The sequence below is a fragment of the Lichenostomus cassidix genome, chromosome Z (assembly GCF_008360975.1).
Source record: "Lichenostomus cassidix isolate B80296 chromosome Z, HeHo_3.0, whole genome shotgun sequence".
Lineage (NCBI taxonomy): Eukaryota > Metazoa > Chordata > Aves > Passeriformes > Meliphagidae > Lichenostomus > Lichenostomus cassidix.
The window spans coordinates 24,761,391-24,787,623 of NC_139511.1; the positions used below are offsets into that span (position 1 = coordinate 24,761,391).

Genomic DNA, 26,233 nt, shown 5'->3' on the forward strand with positions numbered 1-26,233 from the left:
TCTCTACTACTTTACCATCAGAGTATTTTGTTCAACTTTTGAGGAGTTAGTAACCGAAGGAGACTGTTGTTAGGCTTAAGTGAGAAGTAATTTTCCAACTTTCTACTATGGGTGAAAGTCATTTGAGCCACCTCCATGTCATAACAGCTAAAAAATTAACCCTATCAGTGGTTTGACAAAATCCAGAATAACTGAAAACCAGTACCTGTGACCTAATTGCAAGGCACCTTTCCCTGAAAGATGGCCAGAATATAAACATACGTGATTTCAATTGTTAGCAATGCAAAATACAAAATAACCAAGATGTGACGTTTGAGGACAAATGAGATGTTGGACTAATGTGTTAGCAAAGTCAGTCTGAGTGCTGTTAAAGCCCTTCTTTTATTGCTGCCACACAAGATATCTGCTGTGGCCAGGACACTGTGCTAAGTGTCAGGGATTGATAATGACCCCTCTGAACTGCTATCAACAGTAAATATACAGTGAAAGGTACAAATCAGGAAGATAAAGCCCCCCCATAACTACGGGTTAAGTACCCAAAGCACCCTCAGGTGAAATACCCAAAAGCCTTGCAGATCTGTCTTTTCATACCAATAATCCCTGACATCCCAACTGCAACTGTAAATAAAACAAAAAGCCAACTCTTTTTACAGTTGAAGTTTCAGAAGTCCAACTGTATAGTGTTTGAACAAATGTGAGATATCTCAACGTTGACAATGCTAAGCAGTAGCCATTTACAGGCATCAAAAGTCACAGATAATTACCAGCATCACCAGTTTTATGCCTCAAATCTATGGCAAACCGTTAGCTTCCCAGCACTGCTCCAGTAAATCTCTTGCAAAAGAAACGCTGCAACAGACAAACTGGTTCTTCAAACAGGTTTCCTTTAATCTTTCATATTACAAGTACCAACAACCTCATCCAATTCTAAGCAGATAAATTGTCACACAAGAGAATTCCAAAAGCTCCTCTTACTATTCTCTGTGAAAAAAGAATCTCACTTCAAGAACAGTTGCTTTCATACAGAAACAACTGGAGTTAAAAAATAAGCAAGTCCAGACCACCTTCATTCCATCTTTGAAAACACTTAATACTACCTGCTTCTTCACAGCAACTCCATGCATTCAATTCAAGTTTTGACACACCAGATACCCAGCACCATGTTCAACCTACCACCTGGTGTCTGAAAAGAAACTTAACCCCCCCAAAGAAACAAAAAAGAAACGCCCACACAAACTGAAAAAACACAAAAAAACCTAACCCAAAACAAACAAACAAAAAAAGCCAACACCCCCTCCCCCAAAACACAACCAAAAAACCGCAAAAAACCAAACTGAACCAACCAACAAAAAAAAAAAAACAAACCCAAAAAACAACAAAAAAACCAAACAAAAAAAAAAAAACCCCAAACATGCCAGGCTATTTCAACATGCTGTATCAACTTCACTTTTCCCAAATTACCATCCTATCCAGTCCCTTTATTAAATCAGTTTTGAGAGGCTTTTTCATGCATCAAGTATTCTGCAGCATTCAAATTTGTTTATATTGAATTTCTTTCAATCCAGTACCTCAGTGAGTCAAACCTTTACCTTCCTCCTCAGCACAATCTGTCGTACAGGGATAACACTGTCTCACAACCAGGAAATCGCACATAATGAATGATTCAAACTTATTGGAAGTGTTAATGGGCATGAGGCGCAAATAGTAACTTTTCTTTAGCTCATAACACTTCATTTTTGTACAGATTGCCAAAGCACTTTTGATTCCGTTTTCTATTCTTTGCATCTGCTCAGCTCAACTGGTACAAAGGACTCCAAATTTTGGCACACGATGAAGTTATTTAAACACTGACAGTTATAAACAACCTAAAACAGATGGCCAGCTCTCCTCTGAGCTTAAGAGTTCTGAAAGCTTGGATGTGCTCACTGGACCTGTTTTTCTGAAGCTGTAAGTCTAGCAGACCTACCCTGAAAAACTACACTAACACAGGTTCAACCCATCTTCTACCATTTTCATCACCATCTTCTACTATGGAAATAGATACCAGACATTTGCTTTTTCTTGTACTCAAAAAACCCGATTTCAGTCAAAATCTATTAAAGCACGGGAGTTCCTATTTGTGTCACAAAAATTAAGCTGGCCATTCCAGGAGAGCAGGGCACCATCACACATAATGGTTACTTGGGAAGACAAAAAAGCTGCAGCTCCAAACATCCTCCCCTTCTTCATCCAGCTTTATGTATGAGTATGATGTCATACGGCCTGGAAAACCCCTCTGTTCAGTTGAAATCAACTGTACTGGTGATGTCACCCCCCAAGCTCCCATGCACCCCAATTTCCTCACCAGAGCGGCAGAAAAGGCCTTCGCTCTCTGTAAGTTCTGCTCAGCAATAACAAAACCATTTCTGTATTATCAACCCCCTGGTCAGCACAAATTCCAAACAGAGCCCTACACCAGGCCCAGTTAAGAAAATTAACTACCCCACAGAAAACCAGCACACTTTCACACAGTAACAGCCCAGAATCTATGGTATTTTCTATAAAGTCTTCCCAGAGATACAAAGATACTTCTAATAATTGTGCTTTTGTTATGCTGTACTATTTTCTTCCACTCACCTTCTCAGTGGCTGAACTTGTCAAAATAGAGCTGACATGCGATCCAGAGGGACGTGGAAAAGCGGCAATCCCATGACATTTAACAAGACCTAGTACAAGGTGCTGCACCTTGGTAGGGGCAACCACTCTATCAGCAAGGGCTGGGAATGAAAAGACCAAGAGCAGCCCTGTGAGAATGAGTTGGGGCTGCTGGTGGGTGAGAGGCTGGACATGACCCAGCCATGTGCACTCACAGCCCAGAGAGCCAAACGTGTCCTGGGCTGCATCCAGAGCAGTGTGGGCAGCAGGGAAGGGAGGAGATTCTGCCCCTCTGCTCTGCTTTGATGAGACCCACCTGGAACTCTGCATCCAGCTGTGGGGTCCTAGCACAGGAAGAACATGGACCTGTGGGAGTGAGTCAAGGTGGGATGCCAGTTTGTCAGAGGGATCAAGCACTGCTCCTACAAAGAAAGACTAAGAAAACTGGGACTGTTTAGCCTGCAGAAGCAAAGGCTTTAGGGTGACCTAATTGTAGCTTATCAGTACCTGGAGGGAGCCTACTAGAAATATGGAGAGGGACTTTTTACAAGGGCAAGTAGTGACAAGACAAGGAGAAATGGCTTAAAACTGAAAGAGAGTAGGTTTAGATTAGATATTAGGAGGAAAATCGTTACTGTGAGGGTGGTGAGGCACTGGAACACGTTGTCCGAAGTTGTGAATGCCCCATCCCTGGAAGTGTTCCAGGCCATGCTACAGAGCTCTGACCAACCTATAGTGCAAAGTGTCTCTGCCTGTGGCAGGGGGGTTAGATCAACATTATCTTTAAAGCACCTTCCAACTCATTCTATGATTTTTACAGAGGTGACTTTGAAAAGTGCCGCAAAACCTTCTTGCTGAGCTCAGAGACTTGTGGAAGTTTATTTCTAGTCTCATCAGTAGTATTTTTGTCCTTTATTTAGAATTCATTTAATTTAAGATGATAAAATGCTTGAGTTTGTCAAAAATAGAGGAGTGATACTAGAGCACTGGCTCAGAAAAGATACCTAGCTATTTCTGTAACAAGAAAATTACTTGTGCCTTTAGTATTATCAGTAATTTTTATTGGTACATCCATTCACAGACAGCCATAATGTAGCATCCTCCATGCTAAACACAAGAAAAAGAGAAAACATTACAAACAGAGAAGGTAAATGCCAGCATGCAGACAGAATTTCCAAGGAATATTAAAAAAAAAAAAAAAAAAATCAGGATTTCTTCCATATAACTCCTAACTAAAACACAAACATGATAAGAAACAGCCATCTTCCTAAACAACAATCACCTAGCATAATTTCAGGTTCCACTACAATCTGAGTAGTCCTGCACGCAGATTAGAACTCCGAGGATTACATTAGCAGTAAAGCCTGAACACAGTGGAAATGACTTCCTCTAACAAGCCTATCCAGATAGAAGATCTCTTACCCCCAAAACATTTTCAGTCAAAGGCTGCAAAAATGATGGAGACAGCTGTGGCAAAAGTGTACCTTGAGATTTAGCAACAGCATTTATTGTGTCAAAGACAAGCCTAGTACATTTACTCAGCCATCAACTGTCTTCAGTCTTCTCCATTTTATTAGAGGATGCTGATGACAAATGGACTTTACTCCTCCTCTGAAACACACAAGTTGCTTTTTTTTCCTCTACCTGAACAACTGTTTAGGTAGTGGAAGGCTTTTCCAATAAAGATTTGACATCAAAATCAAACTCTAGACATATTTGATTATTTTTGGCTTTCTGACAGGGTAGAACCCCTACCAGACACATTCTTTTAGACAAGTCCTTGAAACAAAAACTTAGCTGGTACTGCACATCCAAAGCCTTTCCAAAACCAGATCTCTTAGTAAGTATTGCATCCTTACACAACTCATCATATGGACAGCAGATTACAAAAAAACCACTAATTTAAAAAAGAATACTCAGCCATGCACTCTATACCACATTAAGTCTCCAACTATAGCCTAAAATCCTGCAGAGGAAACAAAAAGGAATAAATATTCATGGTGTAACACAATTTTAAACTACTGCCCAAGCCGCATCTTTAAGCACAAGGATATTAACTACTCTTAGGAAAGATGAAAAGCATGTTAACTTTTCAGTACATCACATAAATTTGTTTTGTAGCTCTTTACTTCGTAGCTCTTTTTGTAAATAGGGTAAAAAGCAGAACTAAAACCAGCTAGCCACAAACTCTTGAAAATCAAGCACCTATATCTTAATAAAGAGGGAGGACAAATCGTTCTGTGCATTTTTTTAAACTGCTAGCATGTTGGCTGATTACACCATGCGTACTTGAAAACTGCTGAAGTTAATACAACTTATCAGTAGTCCTAGAGACTTATGTTAGCTTAAGAAAGCTGTCTGGAAAAAGCAAGGTGGAAGAAAGACCACAAAAAATGTGGGCCTTCTGCTGAAAGGGGAAGAGAATCTGGTAATGAAGTATGGAATAAGCTGAGTTCATCTATCTTTAGCCTTGATCTTTACCAGTAAGACCAGTGTAAATACCAGATGGAGGGGAATAAATAAGGTTGACACCCTCCTTTTAGAGGTATCCAGTGTCAGGACAACATATGTTTAAACATATGAGAACTAATTCCCACAGTGAACACTGACAAGCACAGAACAGTTCACCCAAAGACAATATAGACTCTCTCTAGGCAGAACAGGAGACATCCAAAACCCAGGTGGACATTTAGTGGGGCAGCCTGCTCCAGACTGATCCTGCTTTAAACCGAGGACTGAACTTGAGAATCTCGTCAGGTGCCTGCCAATCTAAATCATTTCAGTCATTAATATAAGTGCTTTTGAGAGTTTTTAATATATTAAAAAAGGTAAAGTATGCAGTAGAGGGCTATTAACCACTAGCATCAACTCCAGTCAATGAAAACAGCAGTGAACACAAGAAGAATATACCACACATCTATGTCCTTCTGTTTTCTTGCAAAAACTAGAGAAAGATCTACTGAAAGATTTATTCCACCTGTAACTCCACCTATTATTCCACCTATAATGACAAACAGTGCTCACTTACACTATATTTCATTACCATACAAGAGCATTTGCAGGAAATACATTATGGTATACCTATACATCAATTTTTACCTTCCACAATTTTGTCAACAGCAACACTGCTTAACAGGAAAGATAAGGCAATGAGAAAAAGGAGAAGAGAGCCTTAAGGAATACCCAAGACCTTAGTTCTCAGACTAAGACCATGCTTTTAGTCTTTTTTTTGGTTTAGTGTTTTTTCTTTTTAGTTAAGTTTACAACTAGCATTGTGATATAATCCAAATAATGTTGAAATAAAAAGATGACATATCACTCATACATCCTGTGGATGGACTGGTACCTGTAAAATGATCTTTAGAGAAAGCACCAATAGTAAAACAACGGATGTACTTGTGTTAACCATTAATCAGCATAAACAGAGAAAGAATTAATGAACACAAGACTCCAGAAATATTACCTGGCAAATCAGCATCCAATTTTTAAAATCAGCTCAATACTGCTTTTCATGAACTCATTACATTACAACTGTTTACACTGTTTTTCACTTAACATGCAATTCCATTCTCCAGTTTATCAGATTAAATACATTCTAGAAAATGGACCAGAACAATGTTCTCAAGAGTACATACAGCATTCCACTTATGCTCAGAATAGCCCATTTTCTAAAAACTATCACTTTTCTCCCAAGCTTATAGATTTGCCACTATTAGCAGCATGAATAGGAATTTAAATCTAAGACCTGTGTCAAGACAGCGTTTCTTTCAACACCACCTCCACCTTCTAAGGAAGTCAATGCAAATAATGAGTTACCAAACTTAGCAAGGAAGTTTGAAAAATAAAGCTTTATGCTTCAAAATTTTTGATAAAGATACAGCTCCTTGAATACCAAATTGGTATACCTTCCCAGGTCTGTTCTGACATTTCTACTGCAGTCTGCCTCCTCAAGGCCATTTGTGACAGCTTCTTCATCAACCAGAGACAAACAATATGTGACATGCCTTTAACAGAGACTTCAGAACTGAATTCTTCAATGTTAAGGAACAGTTGTATGCAAGCCATAGTAGGAAGGGCAAAACCACACATCAGAATAAATTAAAGCAAAAGGAAATTGCCTCAAACAGTAACTGTTGCATGATCCATTGTGCAAGTTCATCATCACTGTTCTGTCTTTCTAGGATTTTTCCCCTGAACACATCACATCTTGCCTGTGTAGTTCTTCATCAGAGTCTCCACTGACATCTCCTGACAGCCCTGTTTTACAGCTGTGTTATACTGAAGAAATTCCACCATCACCATGCCCATCTGCTTAATCCTTTCTTGCTTGGAGCACCTGTTAAGATGGAGCACACCTGAGTTCCTCTGTTACAACCACCTCTGCAGTACTGGAGCTACCAATCACCTCTGACTTTAGCTTCCTGTTGGCTGTGCTTTTGCTTTGATCTACCACCCTCCATCCTGAGGGATTCCATGATAAGAAATTTTAAAACACTGTTGAAAAATGCTGAAGGACAGAAAGACTGGACATCAGTCCAGTGCTACCACTAGAGTCAGACATCTTCTAATTACTTCTAACTTAGTACCTACAACCGGACTTTCCCCAAATACCGACCCCAAAACACAGACATGTCTATTTAACAGATCCATACCAAGAAACAAATAATTCAAACTGAACAAATCAAACTATGCTTAATGCTGATGGTATTTAAATACACTCTTGTATTTCACATAGAATACGGTTTTGCAATGTGACACACATTATGCACTAGGAGGCATTAAGAACAAGCAGTTCTGCAACATAACGAGTGGCTCTGGCTTTCATAACTTTATCAGTGATTTTGTTGGCTTGGCAGATGTTGGAGGAGGAGAAACACATACCAGAAGCAGCCACAACTAATCACAAGAGGCCACCTATGCTTCTGGGAGCTCCACACAGCAGATCAGGCACATGAGAGAACACCACTATAGCTGCATATTTCACTTCTTGATTCATCTTGCATTAATTCAGCAGAAGATATAGATGAAAAAATAAAGACAGCATGTATTACAACATGAACAACAGTAGCTTATTGCTACTGAACTGAGGAGTATACAACTGCAGGACCAATAGTTTTCTCATTGGTAGGAGCCCTCAAAGTAAACACAGCTACCTGAAGTCCCCACAAGTCCCACTCCCATCTCCAAATTGGACAGTATGACATGTAAGTTCGACAACTTCAAAGAACGCTACACCCTGCTTCTCACAAATGAGAGAGGGCAATACGCAAAATCCCAGGGTCACTTACAAGCTGTATGTTAACACAAATAATTTTGTACCCAAGTATGTGTGATGTAGAGAAAGTAGGGAAGAAAACAAACACAGGTCTGTGTTTTTACATCACTTCCAGTGATGTTTTACTGTCACACAGCAGTAGGTTTCAAGAGTGAATACACTTATCTTAAGCATGTTTCATAGTAAAGGAAAGAAAAAGGGGAAAATATTGACTAGACAGAAAAAGGGTGTGCTCTGGCAACACCTATGAAGTACAGTAAGTCATAGGCACTTCCTAATCAAAAAACAGCAAAGCAGTTCCAGGAAAGTATACTGCAGATAACTGTTATGAAGTATGCTTTTAGAGAAAGAGCCACAGAGATTACCAGCTGCTGGCCATCAATAGCATTCCAAGTGCCACTCTCCTTAATACATTGATGACATTATCCTAGCTCACTACAGAAATGGACCTTGAGGAGAGGCTATTCTTAATTAAGTTATAAATTTGTTACAACTCATTGGACTGAAAAGATGTTTAAAAATTCACATGGACTTCTCTAAAAGAGGGTGATCAAGCATTCCTTTTACACAATTCTTCTTGATGTTACTTGGAAAGGATAAGATTGAAGAGCTCTCCTAGATATTTGTGAGCAGCCTCTCTGGCAGAACAATCTCAACATTTAGTCACAGAAAAAGCATTAACTAAGGACATGCAAGAGTTTCATCTGACTTATTTGGAGAATCAGTCTCTATCAAGGCTTCTCAAGTTTCTTTTGTAGTTGTTTGCGACTGGATTCAGCAACTTGGATAGATAGAGCAAGCTTCTTCGTATCAGCACTCCCACATTTTATTTGCATAGCTGGATGTTTGCTAGCCCCACCACCATCTGTTTGGTCTACCTGACTCCAATGCATCAAGATCACTCTCAAGATTAAATCCTCAGCAATAAGCTTCTCCTGAGAATAGTGGGACTCAAAGGCAGAGAAAACAAGACTTTTCCACTGATTCTGTTAGGCCAAAACAGTAACTGATATTAATTTCAGATTTGGTGAGGTTGGAAAGGACCACAGTGGGCTAACCTGGTCCAACCTCCCTGCTCTAGATTCATTCTAGAGCATTGCTGCACAGGATTTGCATCCAGACGGTTCTGGAGAGTATCTGTGAGGGAGACTCCAAAACTCCTCTGGGCAGCCTGTTCCAGTGTGCAATCACCTGCACAGAAAAGAAGTTCTTATTCAGGTGGAGCTTACTGTGTACTGATTTCTGCCCGCTGCCTCTCGTCCTATTGCTTGGTACCACCAGCTGGCTCTGATCACTTGACAGCCTCCCTTCAAATGCTTAAAAGATTTTGATAGAGTCCCCTCTCAGCTGCCCTGAGGCTGAACAGGCCCAGCTCCCTCACCCTTTCCTCATAAGCAAGATGCTCTGGCCCCTAATGATCTTTGTTGCCTTCCACTGGCTCTCCTACAAAGCTCCCCATCTCTCTTGTACTGAGGACCCCAGAACAGGACACAGAGTTCCAGATGAGGCCTCACCAGGGCTGACTAGAGGGACAGGATCACCTCCCTTGACCTGCTGGCAATGCTCTTCCAAATGCACTCCAGAATGTCACTGGCCTTCTTGGTCACCAGGGCACTGCTGGCTCATGGAGAGCTTGTTGTCCACCAGGACTCCCAGGTCCATCTCTCCACAGAGCTGCTTTCCAGCAGGTCATCCCCAGCCTGTGCTGGTGCCTGGGGTTGTTCCTTCCCAGCTGCAGGACCTCCATTTGCCTCTGCTGAATTTCAGGAGGTTCCTCTCTGCCCATCTCTCCAACCTGTCGAGGTCCTTCTGAAGGGCTGCTCAGCCCTCTGGGGCATTGGCCACTCCTCCCAGCTTTGTGCTGTCAGTGACATTGCTGAGGAGGCCTCTGCCCCTTCATCCAAGTCATTGAGGAGTAAGGTAAACAAGACTGGGCCCACTATTGAACCTTGGGAGACACCACTCAGAACAGGCCTCCAACGTGACCCTGAGCCACTAATTACAATCCTCTGAGATAACACTACAATGGCTAGCTACTAGCAGTTCCACATGAGCAGTTTTAGATTCACGTAACTCCTCCAATTTAGGGAGAAAATTTCCTTTTTCATCTTAAGACACATTTCAAGATGTAGCATGACTACATAAGACAGAAATTATTATGGGTTTGATCTGCATAGACAGTCCCAACTGCTACCTGGAAAAAAATGATCATGAGGTAGATAGAATGTACTGGAAGTGCAGTTTAAGATTGAGAACATCAAGCTCTGTGGTGTGGCTGACACAATTAGAGACTGACAGAACACTGTAACAGGCTGCCCAGAGAGGTGGTAGATGCACCATTCCTGGAAACATTCCAGGTCAGATTAGATGGGACTCCAAGCAAACTGAAGATGCTCCTGCAGGGGGCTTGGACTATGCAGAGGTCCCCTCCAACCCAAACCATGCTATGATCCTTATTTTTCAGTGCTTTTAGAGGTCACTCACATCACTTCACTCAAAGGATAGCAGACAGGGAAGAACACATGAGTATCAAGGTGAAGCTGAAGAGCAACCATTAGCTTTTCACTGTAAAACAGTCACATTCTCCAATCCTCCGTAACCCTCCAGGTTGCTATCTGGTTTCCATGACCATTACTATTTGTCCAACAGAAGACAGTGGCACAAGCTGCTTAAACACATATTCCATTCTTTCCTATCTCCAAGGTGTAAGAGAATTGTCCACATCATATTTCAAGTTAAATAATTTTGAAGCAAAGTGAAGTAAACACAGAAGGACAGCTAGCCATTATTAAAATACCTGAGCCAGAAGCAATACTTTAACTATTTATAATCCCTCCTTGCTCTCTCTGCCATCACTTCTTTTCATGGTCAGGAGTTCCTTACCATATCTCTGCACCCTAATCCTCCAGATATTACCCAGTATAATGTAATACAGAAAATTGGACAGCAAGAAAGGTACTGTGGATACACACAAATTGTTAGCAGTTGGTCACATACTGTTAATTGACAAAGACACACACCTTTAACACATTACCAGCTCATAACTGGGAGCAGAAGTACATGAAAGAAGCATTGTCAAAAGTAGTCATAGACAAAGGTATTACAGTTTCAGTTGCTATGCATAAAAGCACTTATATGTACCTTGTCCTTTGCCTCCCCTCTTTAAGTTACCATTTAACCATATAATGCCACAGCCACTACCAGAAATGAGGAAGCTAAAAATGCAGCAAAATTACATGTGGAATAACAGGGTTATCAAAATCTAACACACCAAAAAATAAATCAGACTAATACTGCTGCATGAACAGGCTTACTTTGATTTTTACAGCCATTTTCTATCTCCTATCGCATTAGCCCCATTTTTCATCTCCTTTTAAGTCACATTTCCTGTCCTACTCTACCAAAATCTATTCTAACAAGCAAAGGCAGGTATTACCCACAGCAAGGCACCCTGATCCACAGCATGTCTCTGATAAGCCTAAATGAGGCCAAAGCTTACTATGTTCTCCTAGAGGTGTGCCCAGAACACCCTTTGTCATCTGAATCAGTATTCTCAAAAAGGAGGCAGCAAACCCCACATTAAACTGACATTCAAGCAACAACTCTGAGTATCTCCTGCTTTACATGGACTGGGCCACTGTTGGCCACTAGCTCACTTGCTGTAGCTCACCTCTTATACAGAGAGGCCATCACTAATACCATCCCACTAATCTTTACAGTTGTCAAAGGATTGTCATTTGGCCCAAAACCTCACTAAAAGATTTTCAGAAAAGTCTTCTGACAGCCACTGATCTCAAGTGGCTCATGCAGAGGTATATACTTTTAGCTCCCAGAGGGCTCTTAAGGCTACTTAAAATCTATATATGGAACCTATATGCCTCTAGGCTGATCCTCACCAGGCAAACAAGTTCAGATAGATTATTCTTTTAATATGCCAACTTATGTTGCTGTTGAGCCGCTAGCAGAGAAAAGGACCCAAGTTCTCAGTGTGGCAAGAAAGAGCGTTTATTATTTTGATTTCAATATATATATAGACTTTTCAGAGGTCACCCAGATTGGTCAGCCAGAAACCTCCCCCCAGGCCTGATTGGCCAGGCCTGAACTGTCCAAATCTCGAGACAATGTTTTAAAAACATCCAAACTTTATCTTTATTTATAAAACACAGCGGAATGTTCTTACGAGAAAGACCTGTGCTAGCCACAAACTTACACAGAGGAAAAGACACTCAAATTCTCTCAAAAGAACAGTGTCATATAGTTCCTAAGAATTAGTAAACGTTTGGGACTACTACCATTCATGAAAAAGTTTATGGAAAAAGTGCTGACTGATGATACGCATTAAGTGTAAAGTAGACTTATAAGGGCAGCTGCCCATACAGTGGGTAACAGTACTACTTGTCCAATTACTATCCCAAATACCTACAGCCTGAAGGACTAGGAGAGTGTCAAAGCAGTCTTAAAACTGTTAAAACTGTGTAAATGACTGAATTCCACCTTGAAACGCACTTTTAAATACAGCCAGTAGTTTCATACTGTGCTGGTGTTGCTGGTTCAACTACATTTGAGCTTGTTTCATTTTTTGGTAAGATTCAAACTCTGCCATGCCTCAGCTCTCTGTCCAGTAATTCCGTTTTGTTACGCAGGCAAAAGAGGTAGACGAGTCATCTGGGTCTGTAGGAACTTCAGGTCATCTCCAGGCCATCTCCCCATCACCCAGAGCAAGATCAGCCATGCAGTGAGATTGCTCAGGGCTTTATACTGTACTGGCTGAAAACTCTCCAAGGAGGCAGACAGCACCATCCATCTCTGTGGGCACCAGGCCCACTGCACAGCAGTTCTGCTGGGAAAAAGAAATCCAAACAAACTTTCCCTCATCTGCTCCTGTCTCTCTAGCCCAACTCAGCTCACAGCCCACAGGGCTCAGGGCCTTGTTGTTCCTAGTCCTGCTGGCATCACTGCCAGGTCTGCTGAGTTTTCAAACGGCATTAAAGTTACATGGAGTCAAGGATACCTTAAACAGACATCTCAAGAGTGTGATTAGCTTTACAAATTCACAAAGATGGGTTACAGGCACCACTGAAATTATTCATATTGAATTCAGATATGGAAGATACCTTCACCTCTTTGCCATATCCACAATACTTTTCATGTTTCATGAAACTGAGGCTCTTATTCCCATTTTCTAAGGAGGATTAACTAACTCTTCAGCCCATACACATCACACATTACAAACATGTACCACTCACATTCAAGTGTTCAAAGCTGCCCAGGCAGTATTATGCTGTTTCTGAGTGTGCATTTCATGTCTTTTTGTGTAGGTCAATGTGAAGTCCTGCATACATGTACTGCATTCAGTAACAGTTTACTCAGTTATCCTAATTTGGACTAAACACATGATTAAAATCATGTGTCTACAGCTCTTCCTAATAGCCTGATGGTCAGATTTTTTGAGATGTATGCAGACAAAAACAACACAGCCATCTTAGGTCAAATGAGTCATGAAAAGATAGATAAATCAAATTTTAAAAGGGCAAGTTAACCCAATTTATAAAGCAGGAGGACAGCTACAATTAGATGGTCACTAATTTTCAGTATTTGAATAACCAAGCAAGTAGTACCAGCAGCCACAAAAATCAGGTCCCTGATTTTGGACACTCTCTCCGTACACACAAAAATTATGCAAGACTGATATGCAGAGGTGTAAGCCACATCTGACACTGCACAGTTAATTTAAGGGGAAAAAAAACAAACCCTGCTCCTACAAAAACTATCAACTCATTTTCTGTTCTCATGTATTTCTTCAAGCAGGAAACCTGATGCACTCAATCATTCTATGCAATTAACTCCAAAGACAGGCAATTTGACTTAGCATTTCTTCATTCCTCATTTCAGAACACCTAAAATGTTTCAAAACAACTAATCCTTACTCCACTTTGTTACACGACATACAATATTCGTTAAGATAAAAAAAATAAATCTGTATCCACAGAAGAAAAACAAGCTGTATTTCTGCCACAGCAGAAGTCTGCAGTATCTACTCCTTTTGTAACTTCTTCTACACTTCTAACACTACCAAACTTGCACAGAAATTCCCTCTAGATTCACAGAATGGTCTGGGTTGGAAGCAGTCTTCAAATTATCTAGCTCCCAACACCTGTGCCATCAACAGGCATATCTTCCACTAGATTAGGTTGCTAAAAGCTTTGAATGTTTCATCTGTGTTTTACCATTCAATGTTGAAACAGTCACCATCTCAAACACCTAAGTTGCATATGAAACCTTCCACACACAAAAAGAAAACTTACAGCCAAGTTACAATTTCAGCAGAGATTCTTGATCACCAGAGGTATGTCCAAAAAAAAAAAAATTAAAAAAACATTGGTCTCCACTATGATGGCTTGTATCATTCAGCTGCACTGGTTCAGAGGAATTTCACTACAAGAACCAGTCTTCTCATAAAAATACCATTTATAAAAGACAAGCATGACTCCATCTGATTTTCTTTCAGTTTGCTCAACTGTTACAGAAAAAATTCAGCTACTCAGTTGGTTAATGAGGCTGTAATTCTCATCTTGCCTACCAACATCTCAACCATGGATGCAGTCCAAGGCAAGAGCTATTGCTATGCCAAGTTTCACAGTTTAGCTATCAGAATGCACTAACAGCTTCTAAAGTCTTCTTCACTTTATGCAGTTCACTTTGTCAGCAGTTCCAGTTCTCTTCAGAATGGGTGCTCTGGTCAGATTAGCAACAGCAGTTTTAGGTCAGGACCTCAATTTGGGCTTGTAGCTCAAGGTATAAGCACATACAAATTAAAAAGTCAAACTCATTAATACACTAATTTCTTCTCTACTGCACACATGCAGTACATGCATAGTCTGTTACAAGCAGCATATATTTTAGAGTTATAACTTTAGTTGTCCCTCTTTTGGAAACAGAAAGTGGCTTCTAATGCTTGTTTGGGTAGAAAGGACCCACAGCAGGATGTCTGATGAGATTTCTAGACATGTTACTAGAGATAAAAATAATACCCTTAATTACAATTACAGCAGGTATTAGGATTTTTAAGATTTAAATTTAAAAGACTTAAAAGCTCTTCTTAAATCAATTGTGCTATGCAACCAGTAAATGTTCACCTCTAGTTATGCTTGCTGGCTCAAGACTGGAGACAAACAGCAGATACAGAAAACTTAAATCTAAGACCTTGCTCTGCCTTTAAACTGCATTGATGCATATGAAATTTAATGCTAATGGATAAATAAAAACAGAGGTCACAGCATTAGATTTCCAGCATTTCAAGAGCATGAACAAAATGGATGGCACTGAAACAAAGACTCCATTACAAAAATATAATGGAAACAAACAATGTACATATGCTAGCATTCCCACAATATATTGCCCATTTCAGTGCAGCAGCTATGCATGCCTATGCTCCAAGCAACTTCAGCAATCCAAACATCCATTAACAATCTTTTTTCTGCCAAGATGGATGGCCAGAAAATCCACCTCCTTCCTCATCCATCTTCCTTGTCAGAAACACTCTTCCTAGAGCAGAGATCTAAGAGAGGACCTTCTCCTCTTCCTCACCACCTTGCATGCACTTCTCACAGGCTCACCTGGAGAAGCATTGAAAGGAGCCTTAACAACTTCTGTAGATAAACAAGTACATTTGTACCCCACTGGTTCCACGAGCTGTCAAAAACTAGATCACCATTCAGCACACTTTTCTCCAAAGATGCTGCTAAGTTCAGGCATAGCTGTTCCTGCAGCACGTAAGGGATAAGACCATAACTTCAAGAATGCATTCAGAAAATAAGTTAATCACAAGTAAGATCGGCAGAAGTGCTCCACTTCGGTACTGAAACTAAAAATCACATGCTACAAACACAAAACTGTAAGTGGCAAGCTTATAAGGCCAAGTTTGAATACTAGGCAGACAAACCCTTGCCCTTTTCTAGTGTTTAGATATTTAATGTCTCATTTTTGATATCCACCACACCAAATCTAAAGCAAGGAACCATTTCTTGAAGGCACTTTATACTACATTATTAGCAACAGACACTACCATGACATCCCTAGCCAATTTTATTTACATTAAGGCATGTTAACAGTAAGCTTTCCACAACATTACACAGAAACAGCCTCTTGCACACCCAGACTGACTGTCCAAATCCCACTAATCTGGAGAGACAGGTCTAAGCTCAGGACTCTCAAAAGCACCTTTTTCCCTAAGAAACTTTATTTAGGTGCCATGAATGTTAATGTTAGAATGTATCTACTACTCATTTAAAAATTAGAGACAAAGCCAGACCAAGACGACCCTTTCAAATGTTTATGTCCCATGACATCTAGGTACAGTGTGAATATCTACAAAATCCACTGAAAACACTACCTTATCATGCCAATTCAGCCAGGTGGAAATGGCATAGAGAATCTATATTGTCTTCTGACCTGCTTCCTCCTCTACCTCACTACAGGTAATATGGCATCCATTTTCAATACTATAAATAATAAACACCGGACCACTGAAAAAAAACACACAGGAAGGTAACTCCAACCATCCCTTCTAACACGTAATTTTACTTCTGAAAAAACATATAATAACAGTATTGGAAAATACAATCAGCAGGGATCCTACTGGCAGAGAAGCTCAATTTACACTACCTTTCCCTTTCCATTGCTGAATCTCCTTCTCTCAGCCCTTGTAAAAGGAAGTGACTAAGGCATTTGCCTGTAAGTATTTATTTGAATTTCCAAGAAAAAGTCTGTTCATCCATCCTGTAAAACAAATCCTACTAACTTCTTTTCTGACATCCAGATTTAAGGCACAGAAGAACATCAGTATTCCAGCAATCATTCAGTGGCAGTTTTAGTTCATAAAAATACATAAAGTTTATTCAGCTAAATCTTAGTAAGAATTTAGATAAACAAACTCATCCTGAGGAGTCTGAAAGCAAGTGCAGCTAGCACTGACATAGAGAAAGGCTGCTCCAACACATCACAGTGAATAGTCCAAGAAACCTTGGGTAGTCTTTCCTACCTCTGTGCAGACTGTCTTACAATGTATTTGAATGTTAAAGTGTTCCCTGTTTTACTAGTACTCAGGTAGTAAGTATTCACAAGACAGCATATGCACACTTCACAGTACGTTACGGCATTTCAGTTACTTTCCATCGTATAACGCTTTCTACCTCTATTCCACACGAAGCTGAAGAACTAAGTAAACTGTCTTAAGTCCTTAACACGATCATAAGCGTTCCACAACCTCATTACTTTCTAGCTTCTGCATCATTTGGGTGAGGTTATAGTTATATAATTATGTATACGTATTACATATAGTTACCTATAATATATATATGTGTATATTGTAACTCAAACTATACTGGGTTTACTGGTATATACCTGTTTTTTTGCTAAATGCAGCAAATCAAGCTACTCATTCTTCCAATATCTTATAGCCTCATCTACTCTAAGAATCTGCAGTTTCTGATCAGCAGCTGGATTATTTGAGCCATCAGCAATACCAGGACTGTGTGAGGGAATAAAGAACTGGTATCACCAATGTTTTACAAAGTGAAGTCCAGGACTGCCTAAAATGATTCTCATTCTGATCCTAGGCTGGCATGCCCACTGCCAGCACATTTAAACACCTAACTCTCATCCTGACTTAGAACAAGAAACCACAGCTTTTTTCAAACCCTCGTTACATCTGGGCTTACTACAACTACCAAAAAAAATTAAAACCCCTGTTGCTTAAGTACAGGAGTACCACGAGGAACAGTGGCTCAGACAGAGTAGAAAACAGTGTGACACTAGTTTAATCTCCATCTGGAAAGCTTCAGCTTGTTCCCAATACATATTTTTCAAATGTATGAAAGTAAGACCTTCCCGTTACAGTTTTCCACATTATGTAATTACTGCTCTTAAAACTCCACATATTCTGCCAGCCAAGTCAGATTTAGACTGTGAGCGACTTCAAAACCTCAATGTGGCACTAGAATTTTTTAATAAGTTTCTAAGAAAGCATGCTTAAGATTTCTGCCGTGAGCTGTTTGTCTTTTGCTTGGTTTTAAAGCTGAAAACCTACATTTCATAAAAAACAACTGACTACTAAAGCCAAGTGTTTCACTGAGGTTGTCTTCCCAAGGTGTACTTACTGCACAGCTGTATGCCAGAAAATCTATGTGAAACACAGATTCCACAGCTGCACTTCCAAATCCAGTGAAGACCAACAATTCGCAATTAGGTCTCTTATCACAGATTCTGTCAAATCTAGCATTGGATTTAGTTGTTCTGTGAGTATTAGATGCAAGGAGACCCTACAAAGAAACAGCAATTCTTACTGAGCAAAAGCAGCTTGCTCAGTATTGGAAGCTTCTCTGAGTTTTGCTGGGAATCAATCAAGAAGCCTACCTGTGTTATTCACCCACCAGAGATTCAGGGTGACTTTCACAATTTCAACATGGATTAGGCAACAAAACATCTTGATCTGGCCCACCAGCTGTAGCAGCTAAAACTTACAAATTGTCTAATGCCAGTTTCTCCAGAACTAATCCTTCTGAGTATGTCAAATTAGGTAGATTTAACACAGGCAAGATCAAAAACACATGTAGCAGCTTCCTTCAGAAATGGAACTACAGATGCCAGAACACAAAACACCATCAGCTAATCCTGCAGGACAGTGGTGTGATTTTTCAATTGATTTGGGGGCTGTCAGGAAAAGAAATCTCTGTGCACTAAGGCAACATTCTCTCACTTTTCAAACTTTATCACCAGCTGGTAACACTCACTGCCCTCCGCAGATACTAGCATCTATTAGAAAAGCATTTCAGCACAAGTGAAGATGGCATTAAAGCAATATTGAAATGGATATTCATCACAAATTGAGTTTATCCATTAGCTCACAATTGGCTTCATTGCTATGAAGAACATCACTGACCACAAACATAATCAAAAGCCATTATGTTGTAAGACAAAGAGTTTCACCTATAAACGCAGCATTTCTGCATTACTGTTACTAGAAAGGAGCTTGTGCTTGCATCCTTGTACTATTTTTAACTGCGAAGTCTACCTCTGCAGGGGCATTGACATATTTTAAGAAGCACAGGAAAGCTGAACTATTCCTTGGCTTTTAGAACACTAGATCACATGTCATCTATTTCCTACCGAGTCCCCAAATAAAGCAAGCTTAGCATTGTCCCTCAAAAGTTCTAGCTTAGTATTACAAGGACTTTAAAAGAACTCAGCCTGGGCCTTCACTGTAGTTGGAATATTGTCATCTAGAAACCTGGGACATACTCTGAAAGCTTGTCTTTTTTTTTTTTTTTCTACCTAGATGACCTAGCTCAGTCTCAAGTATGCTAGTTCACAATGTTTGAAAAGGCAGTGAGTAAATCCCTCCCTCCCTTTTAAAAAACAGCATTTTAAAGGGATCCAGGAAGAAAAATAAAAACCAATGCTCACACTAATATGGTGAAGCCACAATAAATTTACTAGCAGAATTATTATACTTGCATGATTACCCTAACAGAACGAGATTTATGCAAATATGAAAATATTAAGACATATCCATAACAGACTAAAGAAATGAAAACCTCCACTGCATATGGAAAAGACTAACCACTCCACCAGAATAAAACCACAAAAAATAAAGATATCTATTATAGAAATAGAAACATCAGTGTGGGTACATCCAGAAGACATTTTGGAAGGGGCATTAAAGATGTATTTGGTCAGATTTTAATACACCTGATAAAATTCCTTAGTAATTTCAAGGTCATTAGTATGTGTCTGTAGTTACAAATGCTCAGTGTAACATGGCAAAAACTTCAATTGTCTATATTTCTCTCCAAGTAATATCCCATTCTGCACAGTATATATAGAATTGCCTATTTGATATTTGCAAACAAAATCATTTATGCATAATTACTATAAATGAGGTTCTAAGTCCACTGCTAAAGCTATCACCTCTAATACAACCTTTCTGACAGGTCAAAGTAAAGACATGAAAAAACTGAATGTAATTTCAGGATTCAGAATTCACGGAATTAAGGAAAACTGAAGCTCCAACTAATACCCTGGTGCTTCTACCACCAAACGTCCCCATGGACTTGAGCACCTTCTGGGCTCCCTCAGTTGAATTTAAAACTGGCCATCAAAGCAAAGACAAAGCCAAATGGCACAGAGCACAAAAAATCGGGAACCTATTACCTTTCAAGACAATACACACATCCTGAAATACTCAACTCATCAGGTGTTACCACTTTATCCAGTATCACTTGTAAGAACAGAAGACAAAGGTTTAGAGCAGCTACTAAACCTTATCAACCAAGGCTGTCTTCAAAACTTCAAAAATACAGCAACACCTTTTAGTCTTACAGACTTCAATTAAGTCAACTACAAGACTATTTTGTAAGTAAAAATGTTGTTGCATGTCTTGCATAGTTTCTGATTTATTTTTTTTTGTAACTATCAGTTTTCCAATTCTAACAAGTTACACCTGCATTTAAATGGGCGTGCATGGGGCTTACGGAGGTGAAACGGGTACCGAGATGCCTGGCTGCTCGGGGAGTCCTCACCACCAGCGCTACGCAGCTGAAGCAAAATCAACTCACTCTCCACGCATTCAAGGCAAGAATGGGAATTTTCTAGGGCAGGGCAATCTGAAAAGGCGGACAATACACCGAACCTCGGTAATGCTCCGCGCACAAAGCAGCGATGACGGGGTGGCGATCCCTCAGTCTGACCCAGGTCCGATGCGCCACGCCGGTGCGACACTCGGCTCCTGAGCGCGAAGTAACCCCCGAAATAAAATAAAGCACTGGAGCCGCGCAGCGTGCCCCCCCAACGCCGGCTCCTCTCTCCAGCGCGGAAACTCCGCAGCTCGGCAGGCCGCACTCGCAGGGCGGGACCCTCCGCACCTCCTCCCCCGGGGCGGCAGGCCGGCAGACAGCACCGGGTGCTCCGCCGCGGCCACCGCGCCTCGCTCCATCGGAGGCAGCGCTGCCGCCGGCCGCACAGACCCGCCGGTCCCACCCGCGGGTACGACTCGGCTCCCTCCGCGCCCCGCAGCCGCGCAGCTGCGGCGGGACCGGCGGGCAGCCCTGCGGCGGCGGCACCTCTGCGGCCCCTCCGCAGCCAGCCACAGCCCCCGCGCTTCCACCCGCGCCCCTCTGCGGCCCCACGGCTCCGCCGGCAGATGCACTATGGTGCGCGTAAGCGCTCCGCTTAGAGCGAAGTCAGACGCGAACAAGAGGGAAAGGAAGGTGCAGACTGGGGGGAGAATGCGAGAGGCGCTCGAGTAGGTAGGGCCACGCTAAGGAGATAGGTGGGATGAAAGTCATTCAAAGGGATGCTGCTCACTAAACAAAGGGTTTAGGAACGGAGAACAAGTGCTTAATCGCCCAATTAGTACCACATTAAAAAGGGGCAAGCAGGGCAAAGAAAACAGTCAGAGAAGCCCAAAGGCTAAAGCAAAAAGTGATTAAACCCATCCAGTATGAGACAGGAGGAAGGGAATGAAATAACCGTTCGCAGAAAAAAACCCACTTTCAGCAACTGTCAAGAAGCCCCTCTTGATCTAACACCGCTAGTATCGTGGAGTTTGAAATCCGGACCGCAACAAGCCAGTACCGGCGGAAAGCCACCGGTCACCTACAGTAGCAGGGGAGGGTGAAAGTCTCCGCACACGCCGTGTTTCACCCCTTTTGGTCGGAATACTCCGGCCATGCGCCGGCGGCCCCTAGCCCAGCCTGCCCCTCGCCCAGGCCGCTCCTCCTCCCGCCGTGCTCCCCGCGCGGGCTGCAGCCCCGCTCCGGGACCAGCTCTCCTCCAATCTTGCTCCGGGGCGAGTTCGGCGTCCCGCCGCGCCTCTGCCAGGGTCGCATGGCTCCCCGTAAGCCCCGGCTTCGTACCCAGCCCCTCGACCCTCCCTTCTTGCAGCAGCCCGGAACCGGCGGTCCATCTGCTCGCTGTCCCGCAGGAGCAGCGAGTTTCGCGGAGCGTGGTTACTGCTGCTGCCGCCCGAGGCTGAGAGCGGGCTGGGGGAAAGGTCCGCTGCCTGCTGGAGCGGCGCAGCCGCGCCGCAGCCACCTCACCTGATGGCTTTGGTGCTCCAACCACCCCACCGTCCCGTAGTCACCCTGCCGCCAACAGCGGGGAGCGGCTCTGTGACGGGCAAGATAAAGGCCCCCACAGCCCGCCCCCGTGGGCACCGCCTGAGTGACGCTGGCGGCGGCCACTCAAGAAGCCCCGAGCCCGGGGGGCCGCGCCCCCGGGCAATGCGGGCACTTGGCAGAGCCAGGGCCGGGCGGGCCCCAGTCCGCGACTACCGCCGAGCACCTTCGGGCGGCGGGAAGAAAGACGTAGCGGAGTGTGCCGAGCAGAATAGGGTGGGAGCTTGCCCATCCCTTCCACGGTGGGGTTAGCGGCAGGACACCCACTGTCTTGGTCGTCTCCCTAAGGCTCCCCGACTGGCCGACTTTCCCTATAAAATGTCGAGTCCCGGGAGGCTCCACGCTGCCTCCTCTCCCGAAACTGCTCGGCGGGGCGGACGACCCCCCAAGCCGCCCGCCCGAAGGGGCGCAGCGGAAGCGAGCGCTCCGCGACCTGCGACGCGCATTAGCAGCTCCGACAGCGCCGTCCCGTTTCTCGGCGGCGTGCGACAGCGAGGGGACCCCTCTTCGCCCTCCCGCAAGGTTCGGCTGCCGAGCACCGCGGTTGCACTCCGAACCTGCGCTCCTTCGGGCGGCTTGCTCCGCGCAGCTAGCGCTCCGGCGATTGCCCAGAGGGTGTCACTGGGAGGGGGATGGTGGTCCCGTCCCAGCGGGAGCGCATGGTTTGGTGTCTCTCTCGCCCTACCGGCGCTCCAGCTAGTCAAAATACACTGTCTCACAGCCGGTCCGTGGGAACGACTTGAGGTTCAACTATCAATTTGCCTAGCTCACATAGATCTCACCTTAGTTCTTTTCGTATGTGAAACAGACGAGGACTGTGTAACGTGCTGGTTGCAGCATAAATTAAACAACAATGGCAGTGCTCGAGGCCGGTCCTTGCCGGTAGCACACGCTGCAGTGCCGGCGTTTACCACCGCCGCCTCCTCCTCCTGCCCAGACCCTCCCACCGCCGCGGGGACGGAGGGCGAGAGGACGGGAGACGCGCCCGAGAACGGGACGCTCCGTCCGTCCCTTTGCCCGGAGCCCCGCCGGGACCCCTGCCGCGGCTGCCGGATGCAAACTTTGCCCGAGCACACTGGTGACCGCTGTCCGCGTCCCCCGCCGCCCCAGTAGGACCACGGACAGAGATCAGGGCCGCCCCGCCCACGCTGCCCATGCACCGCCGCGCAGTGCCCCGACGCCCCGAACAAAGGGACGCGCCCCCTCCCGCGGCGGGTTATTCATCCCCACGAAAAGACACGGGTCCGCCCCCCTCTCTCCCCCGCCCCGCCCGACGGTAATAGACTTCTCTCCGGGAAAGCTCAGCGGCTCTCCTCACCCCGCCGCTCGCTCTCCGCACCCGCTGACAATACAGCCGACCGCGTCTTTGTGCGCCGTGGCACGCAGCCGCCTCTCAGCCCCGCAGGAAGCCACAAAACACCGTGCGGCTAATGCAATTAGGCGAGGGGAGCCTTATCCCGGCTAATCTGGAAATGCGGTTTTATCTCTTCAAAGTGATACCGTCTCCCTTCACCCACGCGGTGCGGGTCCGTCCCCTCGGATACTTTGCCGCAAGGAGACGTATCCGCAGCTGGACAGGCGCGGTCACGCCGGGAACTTTGCAGCTGGGCCAGCCCAGGTAGGGATGCGCACGCTGTCCTGCATGGGTGCGGTGCGGTCCCCCAGTTTCAGCGGCTGCCCTCCCCAGGCTGCAAACACTTCCAACAACTCAGCTCCGCCGGCACGCTGCCGTACCCACAAACTGCCTCACTCAGCGCCGTCGGCACGAACCGTGTCAATACGGGGCAAACACAGGTGATCAGCGTAATTCTACAAGGCATGCAGCTCTGGAATGGATCGCGTGGCCCCCACCCCACCCGTACAATAACGGAAACAATCAAGCCATAACTTACCTTCCTTTCCTCGGCTTACTAAAAAAAAAAAAAAAACAAAAAAAAAAACCAAAAAACCAAAAAAAAAAAGTAACGGTGCGGTTCTCCCGTTGAGTAAGAGGCAGATGGATAGTTCTCTCAAGACAACAGACAAGAGCTAAATTGCTGACAGTTCTAAAAGGAAGCAAATAAAAACCAAACAAACCCAAAACCAAAAAGCTCCTTTTCCTCCCCCACCAACAGTCCAACACTAGAGGGAAAAAAATCAAAAAGAAAAAAAATGGAAAATGAAAAAATGGAGACCGGAGAACTCAAAAGGGAGAGAGTGACAGGACGACCCTCCTTTCGCAACCCAACGGAACAAAAAGAGGGGAGGGAGAAATGAAGGAACAAAGAAAAGAGGGATGGAAAGGCGATTTTAAAGACGCGCTCTCTCTCTCGCTCTCTCTCTCTCTCCCTTTCTCCCTGCTGGTCACTTCCTAGCGGCTCGCCGCCCGAGCCAACTGCAGCATCGCGGAGTGCGCGGGGGGAGGACGCCGTGCGGTGCGGTGCTGCTCTGTGCCTCGCAGGGAGGCGGACCGCTCCGCAGATTTATAGCGGCCCCGCCGCCCGGCTCCTGCCCTCCGCCGCGCCGGGGTGCGTGCGTCTGCGTGCCGCGCCCGGCGGCGCGGCCGCGGAGGCGCGGCGGGGGGTGTGTGCCCGTCCAGGGGTGGCCGCGTCCCGTCCCGCGCCCGTCCGTCCGCGCCCGCCCCCCCGCGCGGCAGCCGCCCCACGCCTACCCCGGCGCCACGCGCGGCCGCGTCCCCGCACCCCGGCGCAACGCAGGCTGCTGGCGGCGCCGCGCTCCCACATTGGCCCGGCCACCGCCCACTCGCCCCGCCCCCGGCGAGGCGGCGGCCGTCCATTGGTCGCCCGGGCCGCCACTCCGGCAGGGCCCATGGCGCCGCGCTTCAGCGTGCGTTGCGCCGTGCGGGGCCGCCTCGGCGTGCGGACGGGCCCGGGGGCGGGCTGCCCGGCACGGGCCCAGGGGCGGGCGGCCCGGCACGGCCACCAGCACCGGCACGGGCACCGCCACGGGCACCGGCACGGGCAGCGGCACGGGCACCGGCACGGGCACGGCGCAGCCCCAGTGCGGCCCCGACATGGCACGGCGGCTGCTCCGCTCCCAGCGCGTCCCGCGAGGCGCCGGGCGGGCGGGCGGTGCTCCGGCTGCGCGGGCAGCTGCGCGGGGGCGCGGCCGCTGCTGCCTGCTCTGTCAGCCACGTGGGAGCGGGGCGGTGCATCTCGGCGCGCCCGGGGCGGCCGGCTTGCGGTGCCACCGTTCCTTCGCAAGAAGTGCTGCTGAGAAAGCAGCCCTTTTTTTTCTTTTTGTGTTATTTGTCTGTTCGGTTTAGGTTTTTTGGGTTTGTTCTTCTTTGTTTTTGTTGTTGTTGTTGTTGTTGTTGCTGTAGGCCCCCGCTCCGCGCAGTTCTGGCTGCACTTGTGTCAAGTTTATTATTATCGGCCAGGGACCGCTCGTTGCATTTGCCCTTCTGGGCGTGGCTGTATTAGTGAGTGGTACTTCTAACAAACATTCTGGCAGGAGGGGAGGGAGGGAGGGAGGGAGGAAGGAAGGAAGGAAGGGAGGATGCATTAAAAAAGCTTTTATTCATTATGTAGTCAATTCCTATGTCTTGCAGGGCTAAGAAGTCTTGCACAGCAGAGAAAGAGGAGTATGGAAGAAACAATTCTGCATGGTATTCTAAAGGATGCCTTTTACTCTGTATACTGGTGACCTTCACTACACTTGCTCATTTATTTTCAGAATCAGAAGTGCTTCCTAAATGTGGCTTTTCTTCTGTCTTTTTGAACACAAGTGTGTGTCATGTATTTCCAATAGTAAAGCACTTACACCCTGTACATAGCAAATGCTTATTTAGAATATTCTGGCATTTGCGTGTAGCAAGGGACAAAAATAGAGGCATGTGATTTCAAATAGAGACATAGTGTTTCAATGAGAGTGTCCCTGCCTGTTTATAAATGATTAATACAATGAATCGTGTATCATCTGTTTCTAATGATATCCCTATCCTACCACTGTGACAACAACTGAGAGTTATGCAGGGACTGATTTTACATTTTACATCATTAGTTCTATGCTTAATGCATCTGATGTTTTTCTAGAACACACAGTCTGATCATTAACAATGTATCACCAACGTTTTAAATCAGCAGCATTCTGAAAAGGTGAATAACTCCCTGATGGAATAAGTACCAAACTTCTGGCTCTAAATAAAGAA

General features: G+C 44.6%; 1 protein-coding gene across 10 annotated transcripts in view; it reads right to left on the minus strand.

Moving 5' to 3' along the window:
• ELAVL2 (ELAV like RNA binding protein 2) overlaps positions 1–24,829 on the minus strand; it is a 93,350-nt gene extending 68,521 nt beyond the window's left edge. For 2 of the 10 annotated variants that reach the window (XM_085043808.1, XM_085043804.1), the window contains exon 1: positions 23,976–24,596. The gene's annotated coding sequence lies outside the window, so the exon portion shown is untranslated. Of the gene's footprint in view, positions 1–22,005; positions 22,098–23,975; positions 24,597–24,733 lie in introns of those variants that run through there. The other 8 variants (XM_085043821.1, XM_085043810.1, XM_085043806.1 and 5 more) reach the window with 8 other exon arrangements.
• Between the last annotated feature and the right edge of the window lie 1,404 nt (positions 24,830–26,233).